Source organism: Stylophora pistillata, chromosome 1 (assembly GCF_964205215.1).
Source record: "Stylophora pistillata chromosome 1, jaStyPist1.2, whole genome shotgun sequence".
Taxonomy (NCBI): Eukaryota; Metazoa; Cnidaria; class Anthozoa; order Scleractinia; family Pocilloporidae; genus Stylophora; species Stylophora pistillata.
In genome coordinates this window covers 48,842,383-48,862,882 of record NC_142519.1, presented here as the reverse complement: position 1 = coordinate 48,862,882, position 20,500 = coordinate 48,842,383, and the positions used below count along the sequence as shown (strand labels likewise).

General features: G+C 38.0%; 1 pseudogene across 1 annotated transcript; it reads right to left on the bottom strand.

Moving 5' to 3' along the window:
- Positions 1-11,796: 11,796 nt before the first annotated feature.
- Positions 11,797-17,386, bottom strand: LOC148742880 (uncharacterized; annotated as a pseudogene). The gene is made up of 11 exons (XR_015996716.1): positions 17,380-17,386; positions 16,978-17,058; positions 16,750-16,821; positions 16,537-16,631; positions 16,354-16,436; positions 16,128-16,222; positions 15,497-15,619; positions 14,342-14,420; positions 13,784-13,866; positions 13,061-13,104; positions 11,797-12,926 (listed from the first exon to the last, which is right to left on the bottom strand). The product of XR_015996716.1 is annotated as an uncharacterized LOC148742880 (transcript).
- Between the last annotated feature and the right edge of the window lie 3,114 nt (positions 17,387-20,500).

Genomic DNA, 20,500 nt, shown 5'->3' with positions numbered 1-20,500 from the left:
AGCGCTGCACTAGTATCGCAGAGGTCAGTGGTTCGAATCCCGTACAGGCCTGAAAATTTCAGGCCTGATTTCCACTATTGCTCAAATAATTCTTTACTGCGAAGGATCGTTCTTATATACGTCTCATAACCGCAGTTCACTCATATGTTTCATATGTTTGTTGTTGTTCGATTTATCATCTACGGGTTTATATCGAATTAATTTGATGGCCTGCTCCCAGTTGGCTTGTTAGCTCAATTGGTAGAGCGCTGCACTAGTATCGCAGAGGTCAGTGGTTCGAATCCCGTACAGGCCTGAAAATTTTTTTCAGGCCTGATTTCCACTATTGCTCAAATAGTGCTTTACTGCGAAGGATCGTTCTTATATACGTCTCATAACCGCAGTTCACTCATATGTTTCATATATTTGTTGTTGTTCGATTTATCATCTACGGGTTTATATCGAATTAATTTGATGGCCTGCTCCCAGTTGGCTTGTTAGCTCAATTGGTAGAGCGCTGCACTAGTATCGCAGAGGTCAGTGGTTCGAATCCCGTACAGGCCTGAAAATTTTTTTCAGGCCTGATTTCCACTATTGCTCAAATAGTGCTTTACTGCGAAGGATCGTTCTTATATACGTCTCATAACCGCAGTTCACTCATATGTTTCATATGTTTGTTGTTGTTCGATTTATCATCTACGGGTTTATATCGAATTAATTTGATGGCCTGCTCCCAGTTGGCTTGTTAGCTCAATTGGTAGAGCGCTGCACTAGTATCGCAGAGGTCAGTGGTTCGAATCCCGTACAGGCCTGAAAATTTTTTTCAGGCCTGATTTCCACTATTGCTCAAATAGTGCTTTACTGCGAAGGATCGTTCTTATATACATTGGACCACAACTTGCTCAGTTTAGGTTTCAATATAGCTTGCACCTGTACGTTTGAAATTTACGGAGGAGTTTGTGTCAAACTTTCAAATAATCTCTTTTAAATTTGGGTAGGTCTCCATGGTCATTGTTTATTATGTCAATCGTCACAATTACAAAATTAAGTTGCCAGCCTGCTCTGACACGAAAGCAAATTAGAACATAGCAGTCATGTCCTATTTAAAAGTGATAAAAAAATAAACCTGCTACCTGTGGAGTAGAAAGTGTAAACAGCAATGGGTTGATAGCTGAATTGATCGACAGAGCAAACACTGCAATCCACACTGCCAGATCGCCAGGTGGATCAAGTGTTTTCTCGACGTGAGACTTGATGCCGATAGCAATGATTGGTATCCAACACAGGAAATCGGTCAGAATAATGAAGAAGACTCTTTTGGCAAGTGCTCTTTCTCTTTTGGCCTGCACACTTTGTGCTCTTGCTTGTATTTCACGAACAGTTCCATGTGCACCGAGCCGTGTACTTGACGACCATGATTTCAATAAGATGGCAATATAAGCCACCATAATGAAGATGAAAAGAGAAAAATTTAAAACGATAAAGATGGAAGAAGAGTATTCCCAGCCTTCTTGTAGTTGCGGGGAAAGCTGCAGAGGCAGGCACACTACGTTCTTTCCATAATACCAGTCACCAAAATAGCGCATCCCAGACAAGGGAAGAAATGCCATAACGCCTCCCACCAGCCAGATAACTGCGCACACTAGACGAGCCTGCCTTGGTGTAATTTTTGCAAAAGTGTAGGGAAACACAATGTTCTTGAGCCTGTCCCATGCAATCAAAGAAATCATCATAACTGACACCTCACTTGAAAGGATAGATATGGCGCCATTGAAATGACAAAACCAACCAGTGCGCCACTCATAGTCGTGCAGGTAGTATTCCCCCGACCGTTGTAGGTCTTTTATAGCTATTATGATAAGGTAAATACCAATGATGCAGTCTGAGATACCCAGATTCACCAACATGATAGACTGGACCACATTGTTATCAGGGAAAAAATACTGCCACCCAACAACAAACAAAGACCCAAACAACGACAGCAGACCGACAACCCAAAGACTTCTCCTTGGAGCAAGGTTACGGAACATAGAGTGACAGCTTGCGAAGTTGTCATTGAAAGAATAGTCGCAATCGGCATCCTGCCTGGAAAGATCGAGGTGGCAGCACATTAGGTTGGTGTCCAAAGTCCTGGATTTGGAAAAAAAAAAAAGAGAAGAAATATTTAGCATTAATAACAACCTTACACGGGTAGAAAACAATGGGCATTCAGTGATTTAGATACATTAAAGGTTAATGATCTGCAAACGATTAATAATTGTTGATTGATTGATAACATACACTCTTATTAAAACAATTTTTTTAGAGGGGTGATTGAAGTAATTGTTTATTATGGACGGAGTATTACACTCTGATAATGTGCTTCAACTGCTGAGTGAAAAGTCCTCTAGGGAGCTCAGCCATCAGGTTGTAGTGCATAAACCTGCAATTTTGAAAAATAATCAGAAAAACATTAAGTTGGATTATATAGAAATTAAACCAAAAAATTTAATTTGGCTTACTCCAAAAAATGTATTTTAATTGGAAGAATGAGATTCATTTATTATTGTTAGAAAAAAACAGAAAGCACAAAAGAGGGAAAAGAAAAGAAAAAACCCAAGAACCCAAAATATATCATAAGAAAGCCCAGCTTTGTAATTAATTTTATACAACAAAGTTTACTTGCTTAGATGAAAATCTCTCATTTGCCGTACACTTACAAAAATCGCAATTCGTGGGCATAGGTGAAAGTCGTGCTGGAAACGTTTTGTATCTTATTGCCGAAGATATCTCTGAAACAAATAACATAATAACTCACAATTAGTAAGTAGACAGGGTCTCACGATTGTCTGTTTCCTCATAAATTTACATGGAACTGCAGTGAAACTATCTGGCTCTCAACCATGGGTGTTTACGTTCTTCTTATATCTAACCTTGCTTGCTAAAAGTATGTTCATAAAAGACCATATTTTTAGTCAAACATAAATCACTACAGCAGTACTTTGTTAATCAGCTTATTTTTATTTACTTGATATTAGAATTTGTGAACTTAAATCTCAGATTTTAAATGCTTCTGTTATACTCTTTCCATTGCTTCAAGTATTCTAATTTTTTTTCTATTTGTGATTAACTGTACTCAGAGAGCTTTAAGGTTTCCGACGCCTTTAAAAATTTTGTCAGGCAAAGTCTCGATTTTGTTTTCCGAAGGATATCTTAAACAGGCGAAAGGAATACAAGATAAATAATATAATACTATAACATAATATGATTGCAATCGGGTGTGGCACAATACATTTAATCGATGACAGAGTTGACGTTATAATCTTGTAATTTTGCTGTTATCAACTGAGTTGATAAATGTAAAATGGCTTCCGTAAAGAATTTATAAAAGCTGACGTTTTGAGCGTTAGCCCCTCGCCAGAGCTGCATATGGTTTGCGAATCCACTCGTCTTGGGGAAAGGTTTCAACTCTGAGTGTACTTACAATTCGATCAACTTTACCAAGCCCTGGAACTGATCTTCATGAAGCCTCTCAATTTTATTGTAGTCCAATTCCCTGAAGAAAGCACCATGGAAAGTTTAGACTACATATGCAGATGTGGCTGTGGAATAATATCTTTAACACTATTTTTTTTTTTCATTTTTTAGGCCACTACAGTAGTTCAGGTAAGGCAGTGACAATGCTTTCTCCAATAAAATAGCTCTAATTGGGTCGGACAGCGATTAACCAAGCGGCGGTAAACGCAAGAGTGCATGCCTTGCACGAATTCACCGTTGGAGAAAACATCGGGAAATGCATGCTTTCGACTGGCTCACTCCAGTGAATATAACGTTAGAATACGCAAGGCGGCTGTAAATGGCAGAGTGCATGTTATTTTACCGACGGTTAACCGAACAGCAATAAACGGTAGGACGCGGAAAATGCGTTTCAACGAATTTTCTCGAATTCACCATCGCGGAAAAATGTTAGAAAATGCATGCTTTCGACTGCAAAACTCATGTGAACATTTTGTTCACCAGACGAAAAAATGGTTGCGAACCATAGAAGATATGACATTTTCTGTGCGATATACGAACGGCAAACACAGGAAAACATTTGGTTTTCCTGTATTTTACACACATTCAACTTCCCGGAAATACGTCTTTTCAGGCGTTAATTCCGGTGGATATGTTGTTGTTCACTCGGAAAATGCCAATGAATAAAAGGAAAACAAGCTGTTTGCCGTGCGTTAACCGAGCGGTTAACGCCGGAAAATAAATTGTTTATCAGCATTTACCGTGCGTTAACCGAGCGGCTAATGCCGGCGAATAAGTTGTTTAACAGTATTTACCCCGAAGGAAAACTACCGAAAAATAAAACGAATAGTGGGATTCACCGGTGCGAAAACCTCGATTTTCCGTATGGAAAACACGGGTAAACTTTACTAAAATGCCGCGTTTTCCGTGAATTCAATCTTTGTTTACCGTGAGGTGAACGCCAGTTTTTTAGCTGCGCGAGTTTCTGCAGGGCATTGATTGCAGACAAAAAGTCCGTATGCATTATTTTGCTTGCTATGAATAACAATGCCTATTTTAGTACCTACAAGAAAAATTTCCCATGGATTTACGGTCTGTTCCAAGTTGATATTTCACTTTCAGAGTCAGTTTGTGGTTGACACAGCGTGGGCCGAAGCTTAACATCGAACAGAAACCCAATGGTGTTTATGAGGTAGCAATATTTTAGTGACATAATCGTTCCGAAAACTGTATTAACCCTTGCCATACTTTTATATTCAATCTTGCCAATCGTAACGGATTTTACCAGTCTTGCTAATGTGCGATACCAGAAAAAGATGTTATGAATGAATTTTCCGTGGGGTAGCTTTTTACTCGGCTTACGGGTTGATTTCATAATTAAAGCTTTGTAGTGTCGTCAATTTTGTGTGCGTCAAAAAGATACTAAGGGGCTGTGACGGGTCATAAAGGGGTAAAGGGGAAAGCAGGTGTGGGTTTTGTCTGTGTACTGGGAAAGGGGAATCCCGGCGGTTAGCACTAGATCAAACACTCTTGCTGGAAAACGGCTAAAGAACTTGAGCTGAGGCTATTGGAACTGTACTCCATTTAGAAGGAATTACATTTTTACTTCCGTTCGTTGTCAAAATGTGAGATATTTACAAAAAGCTCTGCCTGTGCACTTTGTTGATTATTTATCATCTCACATTCAACTTGCGCTCGTGGAATAATTGTGAACTAGCACTTGCATAATTTTGGTGCTGTTAATGAACACTCCAAAAGGTACCTCACGATCTGTGTAAAAAGTCCACCAACGAATATGTAGGATAAAGTCCGAACTCCGAAGAAATATGTATCTAACAAACATGTGTTACGTAAAGGTCAGTCAAATTGGAGTTCTTAGTGAAGACTCCAAGTGGTAGCTCCTTCATTTGGTTTTCACCCAGGTACCTAAGAGATTGACATAACCGAATTTAAGATCTCTCCTAACTAGGTAATTCTAAATCCGAGAGTGTCTCTAAGTTATTGTGTCCTTTTGACCATTTCTTTTTAATTGTTTTATAGTAATAAAAAAAGATAACATTTAAAAAGTGTTATCAAGTCCCTTAATAAACACAAATATTGCAAGAGCAAATCAGTAAATTCAAAACATTTTTAACACACTGAAATGTTAAAAAAGAAAACTTTCGTTCGAAATAGAAAGTAACCCCAAACATGTTTTCAGATTTCTCAACACATGGCACATTGGGAACGAGGCAAACTTTAGAGGGTTGAAGGATGAGTTTTCTCTTTTCAGGCTTATTTTCGGCAATTGCTTAAGTTTTACCTCACATGCTACAAATAAAGCTTTATTTGATTGTCAATGTCGCCGATGAAATGAAATTTACCTAATTACAAATTATATGAGTCCCCTCCACGAGAAAGAAGAACCTCTCAACTGTACCTCGCTTTCAATGCGTTGTTTCATTTTCTTCCGGCAAACGTCAGTTTAAATTTTGCAACAATTTTTCGTAAAATCTTTTGGACACCTGACATATTTCGAGAGCCAGTCAATGTCTTTGGGTGGTTTATAAGGCACTCAAGAGGCTAACGTTACTCTCGGCTTTCAGAATCAACTTGTGTTGTAGTAGTAGTAGTAGTAGTAGTAGAAACTTTATTAAAGTGTCAAAAAAACCGTCTAGCCAGGGAACAAATCCCTTACTAATTTGGGGACACCAATTAGGGGAGAATATACAAACTAAATACAGTAGTAGATAAAATATCTATAGTTAACTTATTAAGAGATTTATAGTAAGAAATACACAGAAGTCAAAATGAACAAAGGCTACAGCCTGCGCAGCCATCATCTAAAAGTTCACTTATATTGAGTTGGCGTATCTTGCTTTTAAACGACGTTAGGGTTGTGACGTCCCTGATACTCTTGGGTAGTTTTGTCCATAGCTTAGGCCCTAAATATCTAATAGAGTGCTTGCCATAGGTGACTGTCTCATACCTAGGTATAGAGAAATGTGCTTGCCGCAGATTGTAATTACTATTTGGTTCTTTAAAGATGTTACTTATATATGCAGGGCACAGTTTATGCTTTGCTTTATACATAAGGATGCACAGATCCTGTAAGCGACTATTTAGTAGTGTTGGCAGATCTGCCTTCTCTAATAGTTGTTCATAACTAGAATTATTATCCTTGAAAACCGCTCTAAGTCCTCTTTCTTGTAGTCTTTCAAGCTTTCGAGTGTCACTCGCTTTACAAAAATGCCACACTAGGTGACAGTACGTGAGGAATGGTAATATCGCGCTTTTGAATAATATTAACTTAGATTTCATAGGAATTAAATTACGTAGTCTCATTAGAACACCAATTCTCTGGCTGGCTTTTTTACAAATAGAGATTACATGCTCAGAGAAATTTAGCTTAGAATCTAACACTACTCCTAGAAGTATGATATTATCTTTAGTTTCAATCACAACATCATTCACGCAAATATTGCTGTCATTTTGAGTGGAGCCCAAGTTCAAAACTTGGTACTTTTTGAGGTTTCCCGCCAATAGGTTAGAATTGTACCACGTTGTGTTGAAAATACTGAGAGGGTGCTCTCGGTTCGTCATGAAATAGAGACTCAAGCAATACTATTTTCTATACAAGGACGATAAATACTAACGTGATCGTTCACATCAACGTATCTCTTGTGATCCCTTTGAATAAAGTAAGACGATTGAACATGTGATGTTGTAAACCAAGTATGTCTAAAGCTTAATTTGTATTTGCTGCAATGGTTCAAATCATGAAATATTGTTGCGTCGTAATCGGTTTTTATGCCAAGTAAATATTAAAGGGCTATAGAGTGTCCTATGAGAGTAAATAGTCATCGGGGCAGGAGGGTTAAGGTTTATTCACTTTTGCGCGGGAAACGTGCAAATAAAAAAAAAACAGGAACTAGGGGAAAAGAGTTATCCCCTGGTGCGGAACTGACAAAAGAGTGGTGTAGCAAGTCTAGACATCATTAAAATTTTCTTTTAATTCTTTTAAAGCAGCTGATTTCTAGATAGAGTTGGAGCTCGGAGAACTATTATTCTGGCACTATCTTTTCTGGCTATGAGACTATATAGGCTTTGGCGAGGGAAGGTTAAGGTTATTTATTTTTGCACGGCAAAAAGTGAGAAACCAGAAACATGGGAAGAAAAAAAAGAGTAAAAACCGACAAAAAAAAGAAAAACATTTTAAGTCCTTTAGAGCAACTGAGGTCTAGAAGGAGCTTGAGTTCGGAGAACTATAATTCTGACACCATCTTCTAGAATGACCGAGTTTTCGAATGTAAGAAGTCCAGTTCGATGATTTTTTTACATTGCTTGCGTTAGGGGAAAAAGGCCCATGTAAGCTGTTCATCTGACCTGCTTTAAAACCTATAGGGATTAATAATGACAGAAATCGGATTGTGATAAAAAATTAAAAAAAAAAACCGTAATTTGAAGATAAAGTTAAATATGTCCTTTCGATCAAGAGGATATAAACAGTTTATTGGTTATAATCTCCTGAATTGATACTGTTACCCTTGAACTGGGTGAAATAAGGGCTGAAAGTAGTGCAATTGATAACTAAGAGAATGGAATTTTTATTAAAATTTGGAACCAGGCTTTGGTAAATGTGCGGGTTGAAGAATGAATTTTCTCTTTCTAGGCTTATTGCGGTAATTGCTAAAATTTTTAGCTCACCTACTAGTAATAAAGCTTAATTTGACTGTCAATACCGCCCATAAAATGAAATTTACCAAGCTACAAATTATATTACTGAGTCCCCTGCACGAGAAAGAAGAACGTCCTCAACTGTATCTCGCTTCCAACGTGTGGCTCTTTAGCTCAGTTGATAGTAGCGCTGGGAGGTACGAGTTCGATTCTTGTTTAAGCGGCCTCAAGTTTCTCCAGGTTTTAAATAATGGACAAATATCAGAGCATTTCTTTCAAGCCGAATTAAAGCTATTCTTCATGTAATCATGATAAGTAACTTACCATTGCCGTAATATCTCCTCTATCAGGTTGCTAAAGTCTTTTGATGGTCGACATATCCTAGGTTTAGACTAAACATTTTATCTATGGTATATTTTTGTTGTGTCATTTTCTTTCTGGCTAGCGTAAATTCAAATTTTGCGATGATTTTTTGTAAAAATGTTTCGGGCACCCGACATATTTCGAGAACCAGTCAATGTGTTTGGCTGGTTTGCTAAGCACTCAAGAAGCTAGAGTTTTTCTCGGCTCAACAGCGTCAACTTGTATTGAAAATACTGAGAAGGCGCTCTCGTTTCACGGTTATGAAATAGAAATTCAATCAATAGCATTTTCTATACAGGGACGATAAGTATTGACGTATTGTTCACATCAACATATCTCTTGTAATCCTTTTGAATAAAGTAAGAGGATTGAACATGTGACATTGTAAAGCAATTATTTCTAAAGCTTGATTTGTATTAGCTGGAATGGTTCAAGTCATGAAATGTTGTTGCGTCATAATCGGGTTTTATGCCAGGAGGGTTGAGGTTTATTTATTTTTGAACGAGAAAAGTGCGAAACAAGGAACTATGGGAAAACTGTTATCCACTGGTGAGGAACTGACTAGTGTAATAGGTCTAAGCATTGTTAAAAAGAAAATTAAGTCCTTTAATTAAAGCAACTGAAGCCTGGATGGAGCTGGAGTTCGGAGAACTATAATTCTGACACCGTATCATCTTTTCGAATGGCTGAGTTTTTGAATATGACAAGTCCAAGTCGATTATTTTTTTACATTGTTTGCGTTAGGGGAAGGCCCTTGTAAGGAAACGTGCGAAACCAGAAACTAATGGAAAAGAGTTATCCCCTGGTGCGGGACTGACAAAAGAGTAGTGTAGTACGTCTAAACATCATTTTAAAAAAAATATTTAATTCCTTGAAAGCAACTGAGGTCTAGATGGAGCTGGTGTTCGGAGAACTATAACTCTGACACCATCTTTTCGAATAGCTGAGTTTCTGAATGTAAGAAGGCTCATGCGATTATTTTTTTACATTGCTTGCGTTAGGGGAAAAAGCTTTCGAAAGGTTTTCTTCTGACCTGTTTTAAAACTTACTGGGATCATAATGATTGAAATCAGATAAAAAAGAACCATAGTTTGAAGATAAAGTTAAATTTTTCCTTCTGATCAAGAGAATATAAAAAGTTTCTCGGTAATCCTGATCTTGTCATTACGAAGCCATCTAAAGAGTTAAAACTTTGTCTAACCATCACATGATAAAATGATCACTGCTATATGAGTATTAGTAAAGACAGGGAAGAGGCGGGGGGGGGAGGAGGGAGGAGAAGGAGGAAGAGGGGGAGAAGGGGGAGGAGGGGGAGGAGGGGGAGGAGGGGGAGGAGGGGGAGAGGGTAAAGCAAACAGTTATAGAGAGAAAGCCTGCGAGAACGATTAACTTTCGTTTCTTCCCTCTCTTATTTTATCACAATATCCGCGCAGGGTATCTGACGCATGAAAATAAAACAAATACGAAAACAAAAGAACTTGGTAAAGATAGAAAATGAAATTGTTACATCCAAGGCCATCAATATCCGGTACTAGCCTTGTTTTGAAAAAATTTTACAGATGATTTAATGAGGCCAGGTTACTCCCATCTGCTTATCACTACCAATCAATTAACCATCGCACCTTGTTCGATTGCCTTAGCTCATAGCTGACTAAACCCACAACAAGTGAGAAATTAGGTAATTCGTAACTCAATGCGCGTCAATATCAACATACAGGCGTGCATAACTATCATATACTTATAATATGGTCACAATATTATGAAATTGTCCCTAAACCGGAAAAGAAGGTTGGTAAAGAAATTCTTGAAAACAGTAATTTCTCCCCTACCTTGCAATTACATTTTCTCCAGTGATGTAATTTCCAAAGTTGTCTTATTCTTTTGCGGTATTTCTGCTTTATTCGAGCGCCAGAAAGAACGTGTCGCGGTAAACAATAACTCACCGTATAAAAAATGTGGACACATTGTTGTTATTATCCCTGCGAACAAATTCTAAGTAACCACTAAAAACGTAAAATAGGAAACAGCGTTAACCAGTTTTAAAATTTCTGAACTTCGATTCCTTTTCTGAGGATTGGGCGAAGTTTTTGAGGGCAGGCCTGAGTAATTACAAATATCTCTATCAGCCCTTCAAACGAAAAAAATGGAGAGGTAGTAATAAATAGTTGTCATGTTTGAATTCCATGGACGCAAAAATTTTTTTTTTTCCTGTGGAATTGAAATATCATCCTTAACTCGGTTCTTTGGATGTCATAATACATTTTAAATATCAAAAAGAAATAAATACCCGAGATATATTTTTGCTGCTTCCTCACTTCAATTCAGATCGAGTGCCTTAAAACAGCAATGACGTCATACACTAAAAGCAGGCTACATACGGCTTTTCCAGATCATTATCTTAAAAATACATTCTTATGAGTGAGTTTTCCATTCATTCCAAGTCGCTATGGACGACATCCTCAAACATCTGTGGTATAACGTCAACAATTGTGCCTTTAGCTAGTTTGCATTTCTATAAATATAAAAGGTTTCGTCAATTTTACATGGCGTGAGTCACCAGCTTATTACAGTTTGACAACGAAAAAAAAACTATCAACATTTTATCCAAGAAAGGCTTCTTAAGGGTTTTTACAGTAATTTAGAAAACATATCAATAGAGACAATACAGTAAAACCAGCAAACTTAGGAAAATTGAATTGATCATTTCGAGGTATGATGTCGCCATGGAGATAGATTTTAAGTCTTTATTCTAAATTATACTAAAGATGTTAGCCGAGTTTATGAACTAGACCCAGTTTTCTTGCCTTACGTCCAAACATATCCAACACAGATTTTGAAATCACATGTACGATTTGGGACCAATTTGCACTCCACCTTCATTAACATTATTAGGCAAGATGCGACACAGTGATCACGAAAGAGAAAATGACAACACAGTTTACATATCATTGCTAACAACTACAATAACAAAAACATGATTTACACTTAAAAGGTCTTTGAAATCACAGTTGGACAACAGATATTATGCCTCGATCAATTCAAAGCTTCAACATCGCCTCTTGTGGGCCAAAATTTGTACTAATGCCCGACCCAACTGCCGGATATCATGGTCATTTTTTTTTCGAGAGGGGGGGAGGGAGATAAAAGGTAAGATCAGCGACAGCCACCCAGTCCTCCCTTGTTTTTGTACTCCCCTATTACTGTCGCAGTTTAATATCACGTTTTCTTTTACCAACTGAACACCTTGAACCGGCCATATTTTTTATATGAGGCTTTCTAACATAAATGAACACAGTACGCATCTTCTGATTGGTCAATTCAGTTTCCAAGCGGATGCTTTATTAAAGGGGCCCGCATTTGATCGGTGACAACTAGTTATGTCATAAGAGCAATGAAAAACTTTTTTCCGGGGTCTAAAACATGATCAAATAACTGGGAATGTGAAAAGAGACGAAGGCGAGTGATTTTTTAAACTTCCTTTTTAAAGTTTTTTATTTAGGTTCTTACTGCTCCTTTTGAAAGCCTGTCTTTTTCAAAGCTTTCTTTTCCGTTAAAACCAGCTGATCACATATTTGAGAACTAAGATATTTCAGTGCTACATCGTTTACACTCATTTATGTAGTTAGAAAACACTTCTCGAAACTGACTTTGAAATCAAGGCTCTACAGGACAACATCGAATTGAACTTAACAAATAACTTACACTATCTTTGAAGCTTTTCCTAGTAAAGAGAGTTATCACATAAAAAAAATAGTGTGCTAAACTAGTAGGATACATTAGAGTAAAGCCGTACTTTCGGCCTCCTCCGCAGCCATGGACAACTCTAAATCACCAAGAGATTCTTCATCCAACCACTCAGAAACTTCCTCTCTTGATAAAAATTTTCCCCTTGCATTATCAACGCAATAATCCTCAAGTAATACCCCACCACACATATATTTTCCACTCATCCCGGCTTCTGTTTCATCCTGACAAATCGCATAATTTGGTGAGAGGTCAATTCCAGCCGTTTTATTTATTTTGGTTTTGTTGCTTCTCTCGTCTGATAACTTCCATATTTCGTTCGTGTAACTCTCATTATCGTGACAAGATTGTAACGTATGGTTGTTGTGATCCCTAAGGCTTCTTGTATGTGAAACTGTCTCGCTATCCCAACTGTGGTGTGGAATCTGAAGCTCAAGCAGTAATGCATCGTCCAAGTCATTACCGAAGTCACAATCACCAACTTTAGGTTGCGTAACACAACCACTATTGTCAAATTGCATTACATCTTGTTTATTTCTTGGGACACAATCTTCGTTCATGTTGTTCTCCTTTGTATTTAACATTTCTTCCATTTCATCATTCCTAGAATCATTTAGCCTCTGCTCGCATTCAGATAACAACTTACAAAGCTCTTGGTCATCAAAATCATTACTTGAAAACTCGTCAAACTGAAAAATGAAAATAAACGATTTTGAAAGATTTTTAAATGAATTAACAAAAGAGCTATGGGATTAATCAGCGTAAACTACACTTCATGAATCGTATTCAAATTTTTTACACAGGAGAGTGATTATTCAATTACCTCACAACTTGACAACGGATTGATTTCCTGTGGTATAGGCTGTTCTGAAAGTAACCACACGATAAATGGTTTGCAAATTGCTTTTTTTGAACATACGACAATAGGCTATGGCTAGTTTATATGGTAAAAAGTCTTTTATCCCCTCAATGCTTCCACAAATAGTGCAACCGATAAAGCTTTCCCAATGTTTGGGTAATTAATGGATGAATGTGAAATTTAGTTAGGCACTTCACGCCGTTAGGAATAGACTCCAGACTTCTCGCCGATTATTTTTTAAGGCTCCATCTTTATTTCCATACTTTTGCAAAGTCTGGAAAATTTTTCGCAAAAATACACACCTTTCTTATAATTTTAAGAGTGAGCGTGTCTTGACTATCTTTTTGAAGGACTGTAAAAAGCTAGAATGATGCTGGTAAAGATTTGAATATAGATAGATAGAGACAGACAGACAGATAGATAGAGAGATAGATAGAGAGATAGATAGATAGATAGATAGATAGATAGATAGATAGATAGATAGATAGATTAGACAGATTTGATAGGTAGGTAGATAGAAACTGAAGGTTACTTCTCCAGTTCCTGGAAAAAACCCTGGCATACTTTGCATTTCAATTGGAATCTGCGCGAGAACTCTCCATGAATCGTTCTTCCGTATTCTCGATTTTTAAGTCTGCTCCCCGACAAATCCTAAAAAATGATGTGTTTTCGGCATCCAGAACATACCAGGGGAACGATAGTCAATCCCTCTACACTCGGGGTCGTGGCATTTCTGGTAGTAAACACCAAGTCACAAGTCTGCCACAATCCTAGTATAAAAAAATTAACTGCGTGTTGGTGTATTTTCCATAATCATTGATTCACCTTTCTTATAATTCATGGACGATAGTTTGTTTATTAACCTCATTTTCTTTCAAGGGAGTTTGGATAGAACAACATAAGCACCATGCAGTAGCAAACACATTGTAAGGCAAAGAAAATACATGCACTTTATATGATAAGCTGAATAACACGTGCATTCTAATTGGTTCTTACTTATGATCTATTAGAGGACAGACGCATAGATGACGTCACCATTTACATTATTTGCTCTCTAACAATCTAAAATAAATATATTTCGTGTTGCATAAGGTCTGTACAGTTATAGATCACAGAAGACGTTCAAATGTGGAGAGACTATGTTCTTACCACATTTTGACGTTACCTGTGATCTATTACTGAACAGATGCACGGAAACAGAATCTGCCTGTTAATCATTACTGAAAGAGTGGCTTAATGGCTTACATCACGTTATTACTCTTGTGCGCTCTTCCGATGTTTTCACACCAACGGTTATTAATAACATCATAAGTGATTAACTTTCCTGTTGAATAAAAAGAAATTTGTTTGTTTAGACCTTATCTCTAGAAATTCTCTGCACTCATCACAGCCTGATTCTCTGAATTTGAAGGAACATCTGATCTCCAGTTCCTTACATTCCTTGTCCAGAGGCACGCCTCAGACTGAACTGAATGTATGCACAACATAAATCTTGATATAATGTTCCTATATGTTCTAATGCTTTAGAGATCAGTGATCCAGTAGCATCATTCCATATCAAGCTAAAAATAAACAGTACCAGTCAATACTTAAAGACAAAAAGAAAAAAATGAAAGAGAGGAACTGTCTCTGAGACTTAGAGGCTTTTTTGAAGGCTCGGTTTAGACAAAATATAGTTTCGAGATATTTGTTCAACTAATCGCGCATGTTTGCCTCTGATCGTCTTTGTAATAACCTACTTTTTTGCTTGGCTCACAAACAAGTGATCTGTGGCTCACTTGGAAGAGCATTCAATGGAAAAAGTAGAACTGATTGCGACTTCAATTCCTAAAGATGACTCTTTTATTGACAAACGTATAATTCATATTAACAAAAAAAAAAAAAAAAAGTCTTTTTATAGGATTACACAATTACTGTTGAACCAGTGGTTTCCGTTGTGGTCCTTGCAAACAAAGGAAACAAGTGGTCTAAATTGAACATAACATCATTAAGAACATCATTAAGAACCCCAACCAGCCGGAGGCAAACCAGTTGGCTATTTACAAGCGTGGCCAAGGATCCAAACTCGGGGCTACCGTGAAACAAATCCAGTTGTCAGGGTGGGACTCGAACCCGGGAGCGGCGGATTACAAGTCCAACACTCTAACCACTCAGCCACACTGCCTTCCACAAAGAAAGATTTACTAACAAAGATTTAGTAATACATAGAAAGGTAAAACCGAACGATATATTCCGACGTTTCGGCGACTTCTTGACGCCATCATCAAGTACCCTCGATAATGGCGTCATGAAGTCGCCGAAAGGTCGGGATATTATATCGCTCGTTTTTACTTGTAAACGTATAATCATTAATATATATAAATATTTTTCATATGTAAAAGCTTCTGTCTAGGACGGTACCTTGTGGAAAATAAACCCATCTCCTGATTTGACCCTGTACTCCACCCTTGGTGAGAACACTTAAGATAAAGTTGTCAATTTCAGGATAAGGGGAGTGTTCATATCCATGCTGAGAAAGCGAACCTAGCAACACGGAGAAGAATTTAAGTAAAGACAAACTTCCTTCTTGTGATCAACTTTCTTTAACATCACTGAAAAAAAAGAGACCACAGGAGAGGTATAGAATCTGCTCCAACTAACAGATAGGTCAACAATGGGCTAACAGTCAGTCAACTTTTAGCTGACTGTTGTTTGATTGTCGGCTAACTGTCTGATCACTTTCGGCTAAATGTCCTTTGATCGTCACCTAACTGTCAGTCTAAAATGGGCTAAATGACCAGCAAGAAAGTCCTTGTCAAACGCTTCAGTGCCAGGGTTTCTTTGCCTGCAGGAAAATAAGGACTTGAACAACGCGAGATGGCGATCGGTCTGCAAGGGGGTTAAGCACCAATACTGAGAGCCAGAACCCTGGCAAACCTCTCCCTGACTTGTCTTAAATCTTCCCATCGGCAGAAAATTACTACAGGGCCGTATTTACTCAACGTTACGTCTTTACAAATATTCTTGATAGGCAATTAACTACAAAACATACTTGAATCGCGTGCATCCATTCGAGAAGATCTTTTGCAAAATTTCTCACAGCTGCCACATGTTAATACTTTGACATCTTTTCCTCCCACTTGCATACTGTTTGATAACGAGAAGGATTACAAAACAGAAAGAAGCGCTAATTATAGACTGACTTAATTTTTAAAAAAGTTACACCGGGTGAAGACTCAGATTTGTCATCACACTTGTCAAACAAGTTGTGTGCTCACCTGACATTGGATACTAGTGAATCAAGAAATAGCAAGTACTCAGAATCTTTGGAGAAACTTCCTTTCACATTTTTGAAGCTAGGCTGTTACGTGACAAACAAGACACGAAAAATGTGGTCAAACTCTCTCCATCTGACATGTGTTAATAATAAAGGCACAACAGAGAATTCCTTCATTACATACCTTATAGGTGTTCTGTCTGGAGAGAACCAGATGAGAATCTTTTCCTATCTTTGTTGACTTGAAAATTCGGAAGTTTCTATTTCTTGTATAAACCCCTGAAAGTTAAAACTAGTGAAGTCAGCAAGTGACAATATTCTCATCTGCACAAGATCAATGCAACATTTATATGACTTGTCTTGGCTTCTGATTTTACTTTCTTATTATTAAACACACCTTGGTCACAGAAAATCCTCAATTCACCTTTTCCATCCTTCACAATAAGTTCTCTTAGTTCTTGCAGGTTAACTACAAAGGCAAAGGAAAGCGCTACAATTACTTTGTGAATTTAGCTTCACAACAAAATTGATTTTTTTGTGCATGTGCTCCAGACGAGAACAGCGACTCTCTCCACTTCAGGGTAGAAGAGGTCATCAGGAAACTCAGCCAAGTGATGAAGGTTACCTGCCAACACATCAGTTGAATATCTATGCCAACATTGTAATGACCAGGTGACATACTTTAAGGCTGTCAGAGCCAAGTTATCTCATGGCACTAATTACAAAAAACCACACAAGCCAATAAGTCACTGTATTTTACAAAATTTAATGAATAATTTTTTTGTTCGGTAAACCTCAAAATACAATAGTAAATGTAAAGGAAACCCTCACCTAACTAATCTTTGTCTTTGAAAAAGTCTCAAGTGTTTTCTCTTCCTTACTTTTGTTTCCTTTTAAAAATTTCTGAAAATGCTTCAAATTCCATTTGCTTATTTTGTGAGACAGTGGTTGTTTCTTATATTTTCCTTTGAAATTTGGGCAGAAAATTGGTGAACAAGCAGCCAAAAATTAATCCCAGTGCACACACTTGCCATTTGACAGCAGTGCTTTACATTCCAAGGACTAGCTACAGAAACCTGGAAAAGCTCTGGTAATGAGGGGCCATAATGGTCACAATGCAAATTCTCTGTTTCAGTGTGATGAATTTAAACTATACTTTATACCGAACATCAATAATATAATAAAACTCACTTTGCAAACAATACACAATTAGTCCAAAACTGCACCTGAGGTAAAGGTTTCATGTTGTGTCTCTTCCTGTATTTTTGCATTAATTTCAGATGTGTGGACACGGCCATTTCCAGTCAAGACCTCACTCTTTGGCCATGTTGGTTGATAAGAGTCAGAACCCACATCTTTGTTTGCATAAAACTCAGAACCAACTCTGAGCTTCCTTTCCAGTAATGTGCAAATGTGTCGGACAAAGTTTCCTGAAAATCAGAGTTCTTGATCAAAATCAAAAATTGTCTCAATAGAGTAATACAGTATTATACACAACAACTTCATGTCTGGATTAAACATAGCTAAGGCCACAAAAATTAAGCAGGAGAATTAGGCAGTCAGAGAAAATCCATTTTCTGAAGGCTAATGAAGACCTTAAAATTGTTCCACTACAAAACAAGACAACAGCAAGAAATCCTCAATCCTTCAAATCAATGGCTTCACAAAATTATCTGCAAAATTGCAGCCTCTGAGTTACTTAAAGTAGCATAATAGAGTAAATAAAATTATTTTCTGTGCCACAAACAACAGCATTTTACCAGCATGAATGTTATCTTTAAATACAGCACCAGGTAAGTGGAAGATCAGATGTCTTGAAAACTTAGAGGAAGTACTGAAAACAAATCAACAACAATTTACTTGTTAATGACTCAGGGGATTACAGAGTAATTATATAGATCAACGGATCAAAATTATTATTTAAAAATGAAGTTCTCTTGCAATTTTGGCAATGTGAATAGAGGTAAAGAGATACCATGTTGAGGTCAGGGTTTGGTTGGGTCAGTGTGACCTAAATTTCCTCTGACAATGTTACTTTATAATCTTAGCTGAACAACAGCAGTAACCAAAGTCAAAGAAGAAAATGAGAGAAGCTAATAAAACAACAAAAGGAGGCCAAAACCTTAAAACAAAGAGGAAAAAACTGTTGATACATGAACAACATGGTTGTACTTCAGCATGATACACTGAATAAAAGAGGAGTATTTCTCTTTGAAACATCTGAAAAGACCAAACCAGGATCTGGAATAAAGTATCTCGATATTTTTAAAGCGATAATTATCATTAAAATTGTTGGAATCCCAAGTATGTTAGACCTCAGGAATACTTTCACTTGCACTGAAGAGAGCAACTAAGTTGATCAATTACCATTTTTTAATCACCAGTATATCCTAGAAAATAGTAATAGCACTTCCCAAGTATAATAAGAAATCTTATCTGAATCATGCATTTGCATGGAAAGAAGCATTCAACACTAGAAACTAACCTTGAGTCCAAATATATAATATATTTCCTGTTACAATCAACACCATAAATGTTTTTCAGGTGGTGACAAACATACTGAAAAAGAAAAAAGAATATTCATATTCATTCCATAATATGTCCTCCTTTTAATGCTCCCCAGGAATGAAAGATCAGGCTAGGGTTTAATGCTCCTCAGGAATGACAGATCAGGTTAGGATTTAATGCTCCTCAGGAATAACAGATCAGGCTAGGGTTTAATGCTCCTCAGGAATGACAGATCAGGCTAGGGTTTAATGCTCCTCAGGAATGACAGACCAGGCTAGGGTTTAATGCTCTGTAGGACAGAAAGATCAGGCTAGGGTTTAATGCTCCTCAGGAATTACAGATTAGACCAGGGTTCAATGCTTCCCAGGACAGACAGATCAGGCTAGAGTTTAATGCTACCCAGGAATGACAGATCAGGCTGGGGTTTAATGGTCTCCAGGAATGACTGATCAGGATAGGGTTTAATGCTCCCCATGAATGAAAGATCACGATAGGGTTTAATGCTTCCAAGGAATGACAGATCAGGGCATGGTTTAAAGATCCCCAGGAATGACAGATCAGGCTCGGGTTTAATGTCCCTCAGGAATGACAGATCAGGCTAGGGTTTAATGCTCCCCAGGTATGACAGATCAGGCTAGGGTTTAATGCTTTCCAGGAATAAAAGATCAGGCTGGGGTTTAATGCTCCCCAGGAATGAAAGATCAGACTAGGGTTTAATGCTCCCCAGGAATGACAGATCAGGCTAGGGTTTAATACTCCACAGGAATGACAGATCAGGCTAGGGTTTAATGCTCCCCAGGTATGACAGATCAGGCTAGGGGTTTAATGCTCTCCAGAAATAAAAGATCAGGCTAGGGTTTAATGCTCCCCAGGAATGACAGATCAGGCTAGGGTTTAATGCTCCCCAGGAATGACATATCAGGCTAGGGTTTAATACTCCCTAGGTATGACACATCACGCTAGGCTTTAATGCTCCCCAGGAATGACAGATCAGGCTAGGGTTTAATGCTCCCCAGGAATGTCATATCAGGCTAGGGTTTAATACTCCCTTGGTATGATGGATCAGGCTAGGGTTTAATGCTTCCCAGGAATGAAATATCAGGCTAGGGTTTAATGCTCCCCAGGAAAGAGAGATCAGACTAGGGTTTAATGCTCCCCAGGAATAACAGATCAGGCTAGGGTTTAATGCTCTCCAGGAATAAAAGATCAGGCTGGGGCTTAATGCCCCTCAAGAATGACAGATCAGGCTAGGGCTTAATGCACCCCAGGAATGACAGATCAGGCTAGGGTTTAATGCTCCCCAGGAATGAAAGATCAGGCTAGGGTTTAAAGCTCCCCAGGAATGACAGATCAGGCTAGGGTTTAATACTCTGTAGGACAGAAAGATTAGGCTAAGGTTTAATGCTCCTCAGGAATGACAGATTAGACCAGGGTTCAATGCCTCCCAGGACAGACAGATCAGGCTAGAGTTTAGTGCTACCCTGGAATGACTGATCAGGATAGGGTTTAATGCTCCCCAGGAATGAAAGATCACGATAGGGTTTAATGCTTCCAAGGAATGACAGATCAGGCCAGGGTTTAAAGATCCCCAGGAATGACAGATCAGGCTCGGGTTTAATGCCCCTCAGGAATGACAGATC